We start from the raw sequence: 15,115 nt of genomic DNA, 5'->3' as shown, positions 1-15,115 counted from the left end.
TTAACTTACTAGTTTAGTTTGTAGTCTTGTTGTCAAAAATTGTTTCTCAGATACCAATTGATATTGACTTAGATATCGGTTAGCACTGGTATCTATACTTAAATGCCAGTTTTGGATCTGCTGTTTTATTGAAATCAGCAACAGACTACAACCATTTTCAACAGGCATTGCAGCGGGCAGCCCCTCCCCTGGCTATATCACTCCAAATTACATGCAGACTTTCAAGAGGGGAGTAAAGTTGTTGTTCAAACATAATATGTGTGGGGATAGTACCTTGCTCAGGGGGACCTCAGTGGCACCTTGGCGGTTTGAGATTTGAACCTGCAACCTTTTGATTACATGTTTGCTTCCTTTGACACAAGGCCACCACTACCCCTTCTGGGTCAGCTAATCTCTCCTTCCAACCAGGTTACTCTGCTCAGGATATACTGTGGATACTCTGCTCTGGAAATACTGCCAGTGGAGCTGAAGAGAATTCCTAGAGAGGCAGTACATGAGAACCGAATTCAACCAGTTTTATTTCTAAGTCTTTAAGACCCATGTATCTCCTCAACATATTTAGGCTTGAGTGCTTGTATTGGTGATGGAGGAAGGCAGTGTGAGACTACTTATGTGCACACGTGTGAAGCTCCCCAGCTAAGTGTGAAATTGAAATCTCTTCCCATGGTAGCAAAGTGTAAGATGTAGTATAGAGAGCCATATGATGGTGCTTTCTTCTCATTTCCGCTGATAGAACATATTTTAAGTGCATGCTTAGTGTCCTGAGTTCCGAAAAGCTTCAAATTTACACCTGAGTCTGTAGTTGAGCTGTGCTCCTCCATTTCTCCTGTGTCTGTTGGCCCCTGTCACCTTAACCGGTTCTCCCACTGTCACTCCCCCAACAATCACTCTATCAGCAAAGGGCCCCTCATTCCCCCACAGCATGTGCACAGACCACCATCTGCTCTGAACTGCATGATTTCTACCAGCACGGTCACATAGAGACCACTCAACTTCTGCTAATGAATTCCTTATTTCTGTAAATACTATATAATAGGGTTGGTGATATGAACAAATGATAAATTACCTGATCATTTTTAGCTGAATACCAGTATACACTATATACCAGAATTTTCTATGAAGTATAACTCAGTTACAATCACAATCACTTAAATACTATTCCAGGTTTTGCTGGTACTCCAATCATTATTCTAGTGCAGATAGTATACAGATTGTCAGGTCTGTATACTTACAGAGGCCAGTCCTCAATAACCTTAAATAGAGAAATCCGAAATACACAGTTCGACATCAGTTATAAACTGATTTATATATATGGTATTTTAACTGTCAGTTTTACGTCCTTTCGTTCACACTAGTGGACTAAAAATGACCTCAACTGTAAGATAATCATATTGCCTGGTCATATCTGCTCGGCTAACTGCTGGTTCATAACTTGGGTCAGGGCATCCTTCTGTCTACCCGCATTTTGTTATCAGACTGTAACACATCATAAGGGTCATAACCCTCTATTTAAAAACAACCATTGGTTCACATTGTGTGTAAAAATAAATCCAGGGAAGCCATACTGATTAACCCATAGCCATTTTCTTAGAGTGAATACCTAACACTATTTACCGTGGTAACCGAGAAGTTAAGACAGGATTTGCAGGTCATGGTATTTAGGGGCAGATGTATAATTTTATGTATATATTATATAGATGAAAAAACACTTTGGATTGTGTACATTTCTGATTTCTGGAAACAGGAATTGTTTAAGTGGTTGGATTACACTTCACATGTATGCTGCACACTATGTGATTCTGTTTATATGGAAATAAGCAAACACTCTTGTACATCTGTGAGTCTTGCTGTGGAAGATCTGGGCGCATCCGTCAAATCAACAGAAGCGTTTTCCCTCACAGTGATTTACTGTCTGTCATGACCCGGTCCGGAAGGGGTTTTCACCTGTGTCTAATGTATAAAACTGCACTGTTCGTTTCTGTTCATGGTCGGGTCTTTATGTTACATGTTCACCAGTTACCGAATGTCTTCCCTGTCCTGTTTATCACTGATTAAACCCCTGTATCGTGACGTCGTGCGAATGCGTCCTTTTTCCTCATCATCTTTTCTCGTCATCTCTGTTCTCGTCACAGCCATGCCAGATGGTTGTGACACTGTCAATGTCCACTGTTTCTCTTCTCTTTTTAGTCTGGGTATGATATCAGAGCAGTAATTGTAAACTATGTCCTGCCAACAATAACAAGTAAGGGATAAGAGAGTTACAAGTGTCTGTGGTTTCACCCAAGCCCAACCCGAGCCCAACAGTATCAGACCAACCCGACAAGTACAGCTTTTTAAAAGCCTGACTTTCTTTCCATGCTACGAGCACTAGACTAAGAGGGAAAGGTAATGTTGGGAGAAATGAGTGAGTTTAACACTGTCATGATCCACACAACTCCTGCTTGAACGTCACCTTATCGCGGTGGAGGAGTTTGAGAGCCCTAATGATCATAGAAGCTATTTTGACTGGGGCACTTGGTGCCCCTGGTAGGGTCTTCCATGACAAATTGGTTTTAGGTAAAGGGCAAGACAAAGAACGGTAAAGGGCAAGACAAAGAATGGTTTAGAAAAACTTTCATGGAAAAATAAACAAAAAGAGCCAGTGTACCCAGCCCGGAGGGTTACTGGGGTCCCACCCTGGAGCCAGGCCGGGGCCAGCCCGAACCAGATACATGGGCTCATCCAACTGTGGACCCACTACCCGCAGGAGGAACATGAAGGGTCCAAAACAATGTGGATCAGGTGGCAGACAGAGGCAGGAGCATTGGTGGTCCAATCCCTGGACAAGGAAACTGGCTATTTGGACATGGATCATCACCACTCTGGTGGGGAAGGAGCTGGAGCTTGTGGAAGAGATTAAGTGGTGCTGGTTAGATATAGTCTGACTCACCTCGACACATAGCATTGGCTCTGGAACCCAAGTTCTTCAGAGAGGTTGGACACTCTCCTTTGCTGGAGTTGGTCCGGGTGAGAGGCAGAGGGCTGGGGTTGGCTTTTGACTTTCAGCCTGTTAGTTGGGGACAAGTGGGTAGCTTCCCTGTGCTTAAGAGTCAGGGAATGGGTCCTGATTGTTGTTTGCAATTATGCGGCAAATAACAGCTCAGAGTACCCACCCTTTTTTTTTTAGAGTGCCAGATAGTACTCTGACTGGGGACTCCATTGTCCTGCTGGGGGACTTCAACGCTCACGTGGGCAATGACAGCATGACCTGGAGGGGCGTGATTGGGAGGAACGGCCCACCAGATCGTAACTCGAGTGGTGTTTATTGGACTTATGTGCAAGCCACAGTTTGGCCATAACAAACACCATGTTCGAACATAAGGATGCCCATCGGTACACTTGGTACCAGGGCAGCCTTGTTCGATGATTGACTTTGTAGTTGTATCGTCTGACCCGCGACCATACGTTTTGGACACTCGGGTGAAGAGAGGAGCAGAGCTGACAACTGATCACCACCTGGTGGTGAGTTGGATCAGATGGCAGGGGAAAATGCCACGGAGACCTGGCAGTCCCAAATGTATAGTGAGGGTCTGCTGGGAACACCTGGCAGAAGAACCTGTCAAGATGGTCTTCAATCCCCACCTCCGGCAGAGTTCAAATGGACCTTGTGGACACCAGAGGTTAGGGGAGCTGTGAGGCTGAAGAAGGAGGCCTACAGGGCATGCGTCTCCAGAAGACAGGTACTGGACGTCCAATTGGGCTGCAGCACTGGCAGTTGCGAGGCAAAATCTTGGGCGTGATAGGAGTTCGGTGAGGCCATGGAGAAAGACTACCGATCGACACAAAAGAGGTTCTAGCAAACCATCCGAGGAGGGTACGGTCGATAGTTGAATCTCAGATTGAGGAGGAGCAATGTGGTTTTCGTCCTGGCCATGGAACTGTGGATCAGCTCTTTACCCTTGCTAGGGTGATGGAGGGAGCATGGGCGTTTGCCCAACCAATCCACATGTGTTTTGTGGATTTGGAGAAGGCTTACGACCTTGTCCCAGGGGCACCCTATGGGGGGGCGCTCCAGGAGTATGGGGTGGATGACCTTTTGTTAAGGGCCATTCAGTCCCTGTACCAGAGGAGCATGAGCCGGCAGTAAGTCGTAAGTGAAGCAGCTGCGACAAGGATCAGCACCTCCAAATCTGGGACCATGGTTCTCGAGCAGAAAAGGGTGCCTTGCCATGAGAGTCATGAGAGAGGTCCTGCCTCAAGTGGAGGAGTTAAAATATCTCAGGGTCTGGTTCACGAGTGAGGGAAGAAGGGAGCAGGAAATCGACAGGCCAATTGGGGCAGCATCTGCAGTGATGCGGACGCTGAACCGATCTGTCGTGGTGAAGAGGGAGCTGAGCCAGAAAGCTTGATTTACTGGTCGATCTATGTCCCAATCCTCACCTATGGTCATGAGCTTTGGTTAATGATCAAAAGAATGAGATTACGGATACAAGCTGCCAAAATTAGTTTCCTCTGTATGGTGGCCGGGCGCAGTCTTAGAGATAGGGTGAGGAGCTTGGACTACAACTGCTGCTCCTCCACATCAAGAGGAGCCAGTTGAGGTGGTTCGGGCAACTGGTCAGAATGCCTCCTGCACATCTCCCTGGGGAGGTGTTTTGGGCATGTCCTGCCAGCAGGAGACCCCATGTCGACCCAGGACACGCTGGAGAAATCCAGTCTGGTCTGGGAACACCTTGGGGTCCTGCTGGAGATGCTGGTGGAGGTAGCTGGGGAGAGGCTGGTGGAGGTAGCTGGGGAGAGGTAGCTGGGGGCAGCATCTCCGGGTCATGGGGAAGATGCTGCCTCCATGACCCGGACCTGGATAATCGGAGGAAGATGACATTAAATTAAGTAAATTCATAATGAAACACTTTTACCAAACACTGGATAGTTGATTCTGACTTACCTCTGTCTGATGGGACATGGGTAAAGAAAACACACTTGCAAGAAACACACTTGCAAAAAGCTTTTTTGTCCTGTAGTAAAGAATCCAGGTTGTAAAGACATTATATAGGCTTTTTTGCTCTCTTTTATGTCTGTCCCTCAATGTGTATGTTAAAGAGTCAGTCTTTGGAGAATGAGGTGTCAGAGAGCACCTATGAAAGCTTACATTTGAAATCTTACACAAAGCAATACACATTTTTTTTTTACAATTAGAATTTTTTACAATTTTTTTATAAAATTTATGGACAACAATAAAATAGGATCCATAACCTGGCTTGAGGTAGCAGATTTCCACTGAATGTACCTTTTGTGTATTGCACTAGTAAAATTAGACCCTGTCTACCAGAGAACGCTTTAATCTAAAATAGATTTTTAAAAAAACTTGCATCCACACAGAAGCATTTTCTGAAATGTTGTAATCCACATGAATGTGCACTGTAGTGACAAATTCTTGTAGTTGCTTTATGAGTTTTTTCAACTGCTGCAGCACAACCACAAACGTGTTAACCTCCATCCACTTTGCTATCCATATGGATACGTAAAAATTATGATGTTGGATTTAGCAAATTCTGGGTCCCCTGAAATACCATTTCCATGTGGACACAAGGCCAGATCGGAAAACACAATTCACCTGGCAAAAGTGACACAACCTTCTCCATTTACCCAGGCTGGGGGCCAGCACCAAGAAATACACTGTCATATATTTCCCCGGTAGCTGGGTTTTAAAATACCACTCCTGTGAGTGTGAAATACAGCTAGAGCAACTCAGGGTTTATTGTCTTGAACAAGGACACAATGGTAGTTAGTGGGGTTTCAACCTGTGACGTTTTGATCGATCTTCTGATTTAAGGGCGAGTGTGTTATCCTCTAGGCTACTGCCACCTCTAACAAAACATATTCTCTCTTTTTTCTTTCAGTTTCCAGGGAAGAGAGAGTTTTCCATGGACAGTGTGTGCGATGGACTGATTGGGAGAATGTGGGGACATGAGTGATGGGAGAGTATTAAGAGGGTGAGTATTTGTATGAAAGCAGGTTAATGCAGTAACATTTTATGTTAAGCTTTTATTTATTGAGTTTTCAGTGGCATATATAACATATGCAGTGTCTTATTCATGTCAGGCTGGGAGGGTTGTGGCACATGTGCAGACATGGCTGGAGAGGAGGGAACTCACTGTGAGCTGCAGCTGGAGGCACAAAGGTGCTTCATGGTGCACAGATAGGGGAGAGACGCACCGTGGAGAATGAGACAGCATGTTATAGTAGTTGTGGCGTGCCCTAAAGAGTAAGCAGCAACTGTACCATGCTCTGCTGGGGTTTTGTGGGAGTGTTCAAGCTCGGCATCTTCAGAAATGGGTTGGTACCAGAATAAGGCGATGATCCACTGGGGCAGGCTGAAGAGGAATACGGAGACAGGCGAGTAGACAGCAACATGTGATCCAAAACAAGGCAAACACACCAACCCCCCAAACCCAAGCACCCAGAGCATGGCATGGGGAGAGGAGGATGAGCCGGCATAGAGGATACCATTGGCTGGGATATAGGTGCTGCTGTCTGTGGTGAACTGGAGCAGCCTTATTGCGGCAGGTAATTGGTAACCCAGTGGATGTGGGGTTCTTGGGCAACCAGCCATGGGTAGAGTAGTACAATGGGGTCATGGGGCATGATGGTGAGAGCAAATGAGTTGACTGCGTTGTGGTGGAGTTGCGTGCAGAAGAACATGTGACCTGTTCTGAGGGGTCGCCATGTAAGCCCATGACTGCTGTGGGGGATTCACTGTGAACAACAGGTAGGTGGAGATGGGCAGCAAGATCCTGGTCCATCATGTTCAGGGCCGCCTCGGAGTCAATGAGTGCACACCCCTGGTGGGGGTTAGTGGAAAATTTGGCCCACGACAGGATCACGAGCAGTGTGCATTGGGAGGCGGAGCAGGTAGGGTGTTCAGGGCTCACCAGGGGGCTCTAGACCTCTGGTGCGCGTTGTTTTTTCCGCCGGTCAGGGAGGTGGTTGGTGGACTGGGCAGTGGCGGCTGAAGTGGTTAGCATGGCCACAGTAGAAACAAAGGTTCTCTACCTCTCATCTCCTGTGTTTTTGGGGGTCAGTGGGGCTCTGGCACCTCCTAGCTGCATGGGGAGAGAGGATGGCAGGAGGTGGTACTCTGGAGCCCATTTTGGAACCGGTCAGGGTGTGGCTGGGAGATGGTGTTCGGTAAGTCACTGATCAAGGGAAACTGCCAGTTCTATCACACTGTCCAGCGTTGGATCCCAGTCGCTGTTTACCATCTCGTCCTTTATGGCCTGATAGAAGGCGGTGGGCAGCGCTGCATCAGTCCAGTTGCTGTCGTTGGCCAGTGTCTGAAACTCAATCGCATAATCGGTGACGGATAGACATTGATTTTAAAATAATGTGGATGCAGTAAAGAAAAGCTTCCACTGAGAGATAGACAGGGTCCTGGCACTCCACCAGAGATGATGTAAGCGACTGCCACTTCTTCATCTGCGAATTGGTGCGCCTGAAGATGGAGAAGCACGCGGTACTGAGTCAGGAAGAAAAGCTTTGAGTGACTGCACACTTGAAGCAGTGAGAGGAAGGAAAAGTGGCCGGATCCGGGCTGAGGCTGGAAAGACTGGAGCTCCATGTTATGTAGCTTCCGTTGTGGCAGTCAAGTTTAGTTCAAATCAGAGACGTGTAGCCTAAGGATAACAAGGTCAAGGACAGCGTCCAACAACCCTGGTCCTGTAGGGCACCAACAAAGCAGCTCTTACTTCTATCCACCTGATTCAACACAAAAACTGGGAGTCCTTAATAAAACGAAAGATTGGTTTTCTCTAGGGAAAGTTTGCCCTTGTCAAGACATTTCCTCTGCATTATAATATTCAGAATTTTCTTGTTCATTTTGAAAGTGAATTTGATGTATAGGATTTTTAGCATCAACGTTCACTGTCAGTGATTCAGTTAACACCAGCTTCATGATTTAACAACAATATTTATTAATAATTTTTGTTACAATTATGACATAAAATCTGATCATTGGAAAGTTTAGATAAGCTTTAGAGAAAACAATAAACACTTCCACGAGTCAATTTCAAATAAATTTAAGTAGTCATTAGTTTGCAGTAGAACATCAAATAAAATATATTTTTAATGGTTCAACTAAAGTGTTTTTTGACTAAAGGTGTTGTAATTAATTTTTGGTATGTGGCAGATGCTTGTCATAAGACACGTTATCTGGGTGCTGACACCCCTCACAAAAATGGTATGAGCCAACTGTAACAATTTGTATTTTATTTTATTACTCATAACAATAATTAAATCTAGGTTTGAGAATGAATTAATAAATAACTAATGAATCACACATTTTCCAATTTATTAATGATGATTAAATCTTAAGATTAAATGTTTCTTTAATGCAAATGTTCATTCAGATGATGCATCCAAAAACATATCGCATGACACTGTGTACATTTAAATATATTCATCTGGTCACGCCTTCCATTCACACAGTGCAAGCATGTTACATCCATAAACAAAATGAAAATATCCAAATACACATTTATAAATTTGATTCACATTTATAATGACTATATTTTGACATCCCTATTTAAATCATTAATTAGTTACATGCATAGTTTAAATGTGTATAGGAATTTAAATGTTTCAGTGCAATTCTGTAGATGTATTTATTCAGGGACTTATTTTGTGGTGGAGGTGTATGTGAGTGTTTATGTATTTACATCATTATTGTTTTCAGAAAGTGACAATAAACAGCTTTAAGCTGAACTTTAACCTTTTCTCTGCCAGAATGAAAGCATCAGTTATGCATAGTGGGGGTAGGGCTGAGCTGAATCAGACTTGGCCTCGTTCTGTCGCTTGTCTGCTTCCTAGCAGAAGTTTCACATGTACACTGACAAACACACACACACACACACACACACACACACACACACACACACACACACCCTGACATTCTGTAGCAATGTAGCAGTCAGGGACTGCTGCAAAGGAAAAGTGTTCAGAGGCAACATCTGTTCTACTGTTATCTATGTACAGACCAAATAGTATTACTCAACAGAGGCTCACATACGTGTTTTTTGTGTGAGGATTTACGTTGTGTAAATGTAGTTATTTTTCTATGATTTTGAAACTTTTAACTTCAAGTTTCTCCTAGATTTTGCCATAATTTGTCTCTTTTTCAGTTTTTTTTCGTTGAGTGCACTGTGTGCTGTGCTCACTGTGCTTCACAAAGACAATCACTTCACATTCACTTCACTTCACTCTGTGATTTGAACACTCTTACAGATTCTTTTAATATGGACATGTAAATACCAAGTTTACCTGGCCAACTTTGAAACACTTGGCAGTTTGTCTCTCTATCCCTGCCACTTAGTGGGAATGGTAGTGAGTCTGTGGTCAGTTTCTGAAAGTTATGATGGCACAATGAGCTTTATCTCTTTAACCCCTTCCACTGCTACAAACCCACTGCTGTGACCAGTTGCACAAGTCTTATATTCGTGTTATCATTATAATTACTATTATTACATCAGAGTACACCTTTAATTGATTTCTGCGATAAGAGAATGGTTTAGATGTTTCATCTTGTTTCACATTTTTCATCTTCTTGCTGGGCGATTGGCATGATGAGATTGGTCTTTACCTGTCGTGAACTGGCGCTGGTTTGAGTTCCGCCCAGACAGCTTTGGAGGGGAAGTTGCTAGAAGGGGTTATTTAGGATGATCTCTGTCTCTGTTGAGACGTTTAGCTTTTAAAAAGGTATACTAATTTGGGTGCACCGCCTGATCCGGAATGGTGTAGCACTAATGTTGCCAGACACTGGATGGGACCTACCATTAGTTTCAAAATCTCTCTGACTCCTTCTCACTGGAGAGATTTGAAACGGATTTCATCTGAATGTAGAGTTACAGTTCCTTTTCCTTTTTTTACACAAGAGTTTATGTGGTTAAGACAGTTTGGAATACACATTGGTATGATATGCAAGACCTTGCAAACCAAAGACCAATTCTTTAGATCTGTGATCCTAGGGTGCCCCAGGCCCACCAGGTGAAAGTGACACAGCACAGCAACCAGTGCACACGGTGAAATGTGGTCTCTGCATTTAACCCATCCACCTTCTGATTACGGGTCTGTCTCCTTACCCACTAGACCAACCACTGCCTCAGTGAGGGTGCACCAACTCACTAGTTGGTCTGTGCTGATTACTCACTAGTGTTTCCCATTAAGTGCACTTAAGTTGTGCCCTTCCTTATTGTTGTTTATTAACATGAATTAAACATTAAATCAGAGGTTTATTAAGTAGAACCATGTTGTGCACCAGTGCCTCCTCCTTTACCCATGGCATTACAGAGCAAATGACCATCAAACCTATCCAGCGCCCATGGTCAACTCCACACCCACTTGTGTGGGGGAAGAAGAGGAGCCAGAGAATGATAACAACGACAGAGAAAACTTGCGGTGTGTGGTGCGAAATTGTTCCCTTGCCATCTGTCCTGCTACAAACACTCCCCGGTGGGTATGCTCCACAAATTGTACTTAAAATCCAGTATTCATCTCACCAGACTCATCATCTCATGATTCATGACAGAATGGATATTTCATGGTAATAACATTTTAGTTTAGTTTACAGTCAGAAAATAGAATGCGTTAACTGCAATAGTAAATTTGTGAATTTTGTATTCTCACACTGAAACACTTGTGAATAATGTGAAACATAAATTAACATAAACATTTCTGAAGAGCCAGGTTCTCCTCCACAGGCTGTGGCCAAACAGGAGGACCAGGAACACAAAAGACCTCTCTCTGCACATCCATATGGGTGTCTGACTCCCCATCTCCCAGTCATCCTCCCTCTTCTTGTACCGCCCTCCTGCCTTCTCCAGGATGTTCAGTCATGGTTGATTACAGACAGGGAGCCGGAGCACAGGAGACCATCCTCTCTGTTTGGACATGTGAGAGAGAGAGGCGGAGAGAGACAGACAGACAGAGATAGAGGGCGAAAGAGGCTGTCCTCCCAGCCTAGATGTTGTCAGGAATGGAAGAGATGCAGGGTCTGGTTCTTGCAGCCCCTCCGGAACTGTAGATATGGCAGGGGTGGACTCAGTCGATGTGGGGAAGGAAGTGGTTCTGAACCTGGCAACCCCATTGGAAGCCAAGTAATTGAGGAAGGTGGGGCCAGGAGACATGGAGCAGGAACTGTTGTTGTAAGCTCAGATGCAGGTAGAACGAGGTGACATCGAACCAGAACTGAATAACAAAAACTTGTTCTCCAATACCTCAAACACATTGAGGTATTGTCATACATGATGTCCGGAGGGAGACAATGGACACCGAGGGTTAGAACAAAAAATGTGCAGTTTATTTAAGAATTATCCAATAATCCACCATGCCCATGTGTTGAATAAAGTTAGTCCCCGCTGACTTTGTTGTATCTGTGTTGAGCAGTGTGCAGCTGCAGTCCACTGGTTCACGGCTACATGTCCAATGCCTTGTCTTAGATTGTGAACCATCCCGGCTCACCGGTAGCAGTGCAGTCCTGGACACACCAGAAGTCAAACATGGCACAGATTTTAGACATACATAGGCACATTAAGAACAAACTACACTTTTGGACATGCCAGACACTAGAGGTATGAACCTTCACTGGTCTAAGATTCGATTCGAATCTTGCATCCCACATGACAATGGACAAAAATACAAGAGTTGGACACTTTGGTTTGCTACAATGAGCAGAAAAAACATCTGCGCTCACCTTGTAACAGTCGTGTATACTCGTAATACTCCTTTAAATGCACATGGCACCATGCTGTGGATGGGAGTTAGTAGTCTGACCCAGTCCTGATGCAGATCAACTCTCTACCAAGCAGAGGAACCGAGCAGACTGGTCCAAGTACCTGTGGTCCCTTTATTATCTAATTTTGTATAACATAAAAGCAGTAACGTTTGGCACGTGTAATGTCCCCGTCTCATGTATGAGCAGTTACCAACATCTACCTGGCGTAGCAGAACTGAGGTGCTATAAGCATAAATAGAGAGGGAGAGATTCTCTTTCTTCCCGGTGGGCCTCCTTTCTCTGCATGCTTCACCAGTGTCCTCCACTGCACACCGACCCAAACTTGTTACAACCTGAACGGCAGAAAAATGCCTGATTCAGACGTCCGTGGCATCAGGTGAGCGTGGACTGAACACAGACCGCTTTTCAGCTCATTGGAGAAAATCTAAAGCCACTTTCAGACCACACCGGGGCTCAGTCTTCAGATCGGTGATGTGTGGTTTTCCAAAGATGATAATGTCGTGTTGTACATCTTTGTACAATCAGAGACTGTTAAGATCAGCTTTTTGTCCATTCTCGCATTGAGTGTGTGTTTTGAAATGAAAAGAAAACTTTCCCGCTTTGATTCTATGGGTCGCGCGAAAATATGTCACGGTATCCAGCGTGAAAATTCCTGTTAAAAGGAACTTTTGGCAGCAGACATTAATGGCTGTTGCATTAATGTGGACGTACCTTTACCTTCGTGTTACTTTTAACTCCTGGCCTTGTGCCTCATGCCTGCAGGTTTTTATTTTTTTTATTTTTACTTTGTTTTGGACCTCGTTTCGTTTTCATTTCTGCTATTGATGAAATCAAGTTACTTGAGTAACCCTGCCTCTCCTGCGTCAATCGTAAACTCATTTTCCCTCTGCATTGATGTTCCCCCGCAGGCCGACAGCGTGTCAGCACTCCAGCCCACAGCAGAGAACATCGCCCCCTCCAGGCAACCACCTGTACCTGCTCCCTCCTCATGCCTACGACCACCAGAGACATGCAGGGACTCCTCCCTGCAGTATGGTGAACGGCCTCTGGTTGGTCTGGGGCCACCTTCCTGTGGGAGGCAGGGAGGGATGCAGGAAGTGTCAAAGGGGACATGTAGAGACATGGCCTGCATGTGACCGAAAGGATTGGCTCTGGTTCTTGTGTGCAGGTTGCTGTGAGCAGCCCAAAAAGGGGGTTTCAGAGCATTGAAGCCAGTGTCACCACTCCTCCAAAATCCCACTTGACTGCTAACAGCTCATGGTCCCCCACCCTCTAATTCTGCTGAGTTGGAGTGAACTTGCAGGAGAAGAAGCAACATGGATGACAATTCTGGTCTGGGCCAGAATGTGCTGCTGTGTCCACCTCCGCGATGAAGGGGAGCAAAGAATCCGGATGTTGCAGAACAGGAGCTGAGGTGAAGTGGTGGCATAGGGAACAGAAGACTTAGACTGCAGCTGGGGTCATGTGGAAAGGACGTGAAGGAGTCTTCGTAAGAGCATTGAGGGGAACTGCGACTGTACTGTAGCCACAAATTAAGCGTTGTTAGAAGTGTGTGAACCCAGGGAACCGTTGTAGCTGTTTGAGCTTAATGGGTGGGGTGGGAGGGGGGGCACAAGGCCACTGCCTCAAGTTTCTTGGGCCACACCCTTGGACGAGATGGTGAAGCCCAGGAAACTGATGGAGCGCTGATGGAAGGCACATAACAGGACAGTCGTGGATGACCAATCTGTTGAGGACTTCTCTCACATGCTGTATGTGAGTTTCACGTGATGGGGAGTAAATGAGTGAATGATGGGACCTGACCCCTGGCTGGACATCCACAGAGGTGATGGTGACCGGGTTGTGGAGGCTTCAAGGGGAACATGGTGCTGTTCTGCATAGGTGAGATCCATGAAGCTTCCCGCTGCTCCGGAGTTCAAAAAAGCGGTGATTCTTTCAGGTTGGGTCCCTCATTCCAGAACAGGGGGAAGGGTGAGTTGGGATGGTGAGGATATGCGTGCTGTAGCTTGGGACTGTGATGACTGTGCCACTCCAATTAGCTGGGGGGGTGGACGGACAAGGGGAAGCTCAGTAGGAATAGAGGCCCTCTTAGTAGCGTTGTTCCCATTCTGTGGTTTTCAAGGAGGTCCATTTGAGCTACATGGGTTCTGGGTGGCGATGAGGTTGGATGATGAGGAAGCCGGTGCCCTGCGGACGAGTGGCTGGCAGTCCTAGGTTGCACCAGCAGGTGGCAGTCGATACAAAGGGCAAGCTGCACTAGCGCTTTGAATGTGGATGTCATCTCGCTGTGGATCTGGGGGGCCAGACCTTCGTAGTATATGGTCTGGAGTGCGTGGAGGTCATGGAGGTCTTGACAGCCAGGGTACGAATCTTGGCGGTGAACTGGCTGACAGTGGAGGTACCCTGGCACAGATGGTATAGCTGGGAAGCCACGTCCTCCACACCATCTTGTCATTTTGTCCAGCATCTTGTCCAGTAGCAGGGTGATCTGGGAAGGGAATGAATGGTAATGGCTGGGCTGAAATTTAAAACCTCACCACTCCCATTAACCCTGTTCTAGTGCCCGGGAAGTGTCAGGATGGGTTTCAGTGTTGAAGGGGGATGAAGCGGAGCGTGACCCGGAAGCAGGCACTGCCGCAGGAGATTAACCTCCTGTGACAGACGCTTGATAATTGTGGACTGCCGGGACATAGTATCGCACAAAGTGGCAAAGTCTGAGGGGGTTAATGCATGGCTCAGTCATTCCGTTATCCGTTGTTTCATGTGATCTGTGGATGGTTAGTTTATCTGATTTTATGATGGGTTTTGTTTTTCCTTTGTTTGATTAGAGGGGCAGATGTGCCTGTCTGGGTTTCACTCCTCTAGAAGAGGGGTGTCACGCCGATTTGCTGACGGGGAGGGAAGCGCAGAAGCAGGACATGCTGGGAAGGGAGTTTTTATTAATAAATAATAAATAAATACGAATATACAATGGCGGGTTGGCTGAAAAATCAAATAAAGGGGAACAACAAAAACGAGCCCGCAGGCGTGTGGCTATTGCCAGAACTCAAAACATAGAACAGAAACTCAAGTTCGTGCACCAAGTCCACGAAAATGCAGGAGCTTCCAAAGGAAATCTTTGGCTTTTATGGGCCGTCAGGATTGGCCACAGGTGATGAGCCCAGCTGCAGTCAATCCTGACAAGGGGAAAGAGTTATCTATGCATTTTGTTCCTGACCTCTGGGTCTCTGGTCAAAATAGGGAGGCTTTGTCCAAACACTGGACATGGGTTAATTCTTAACCCATTGCAGGGATATGAGGGAGTCACATGCATGTTCCCTACAAATGGAAGTCCCTCACATACGGAAGGTC

The 15,115-nt window shown here is 45.7% G+C and overlaps 1 protein-coding gene across 6 annotated transcripts in view; it reads left to right on the top strand.

The window, feature by feature from the left end:
- dlgap1b (discs, large (Drosophila) homolog-associated protein 1b) overlaps positions 1-15,115 on the top strand; it is a 112,680-nt gene that overhangs the window by 38,266 nt on the left and 59,299 nt on the right. For 5 of the 6 annotated variants that reach the window (XM_028963801.1, XM_028963785.1, XM_028963810.1 and 2 more), the window contains exon 2: positions 5,880-5,972. The gene's annotated coding sequence lies outside the window, so the exon portion shown is untranslated. Of the gene's footprint in view, positions 1-5,879; positions 5,973-12,837; positions 13,179-15,115 lie in introns of those variants that run through there. The other variant, XM_028963792.1, reaches the window with a different exon arrangement.

The sequence above is a fragment of the Denticeps clupeoides genome, chromosome 2 (assembly GCF_900700375.1).
Source record: "Denticeps clupeoides chromosome 2, fDenClu1.1, whole genome shotgun sequence".
Lineage (NCBI taxonomy): Eukaryota > Metazoa > Chordata > Actinopteri > Clupeiformes > Denticipitidae > Denticeps > Denticeps clupeoides.
This window is presented reverse-complemented; position numbering and strand designations above follow the sequence as displayed.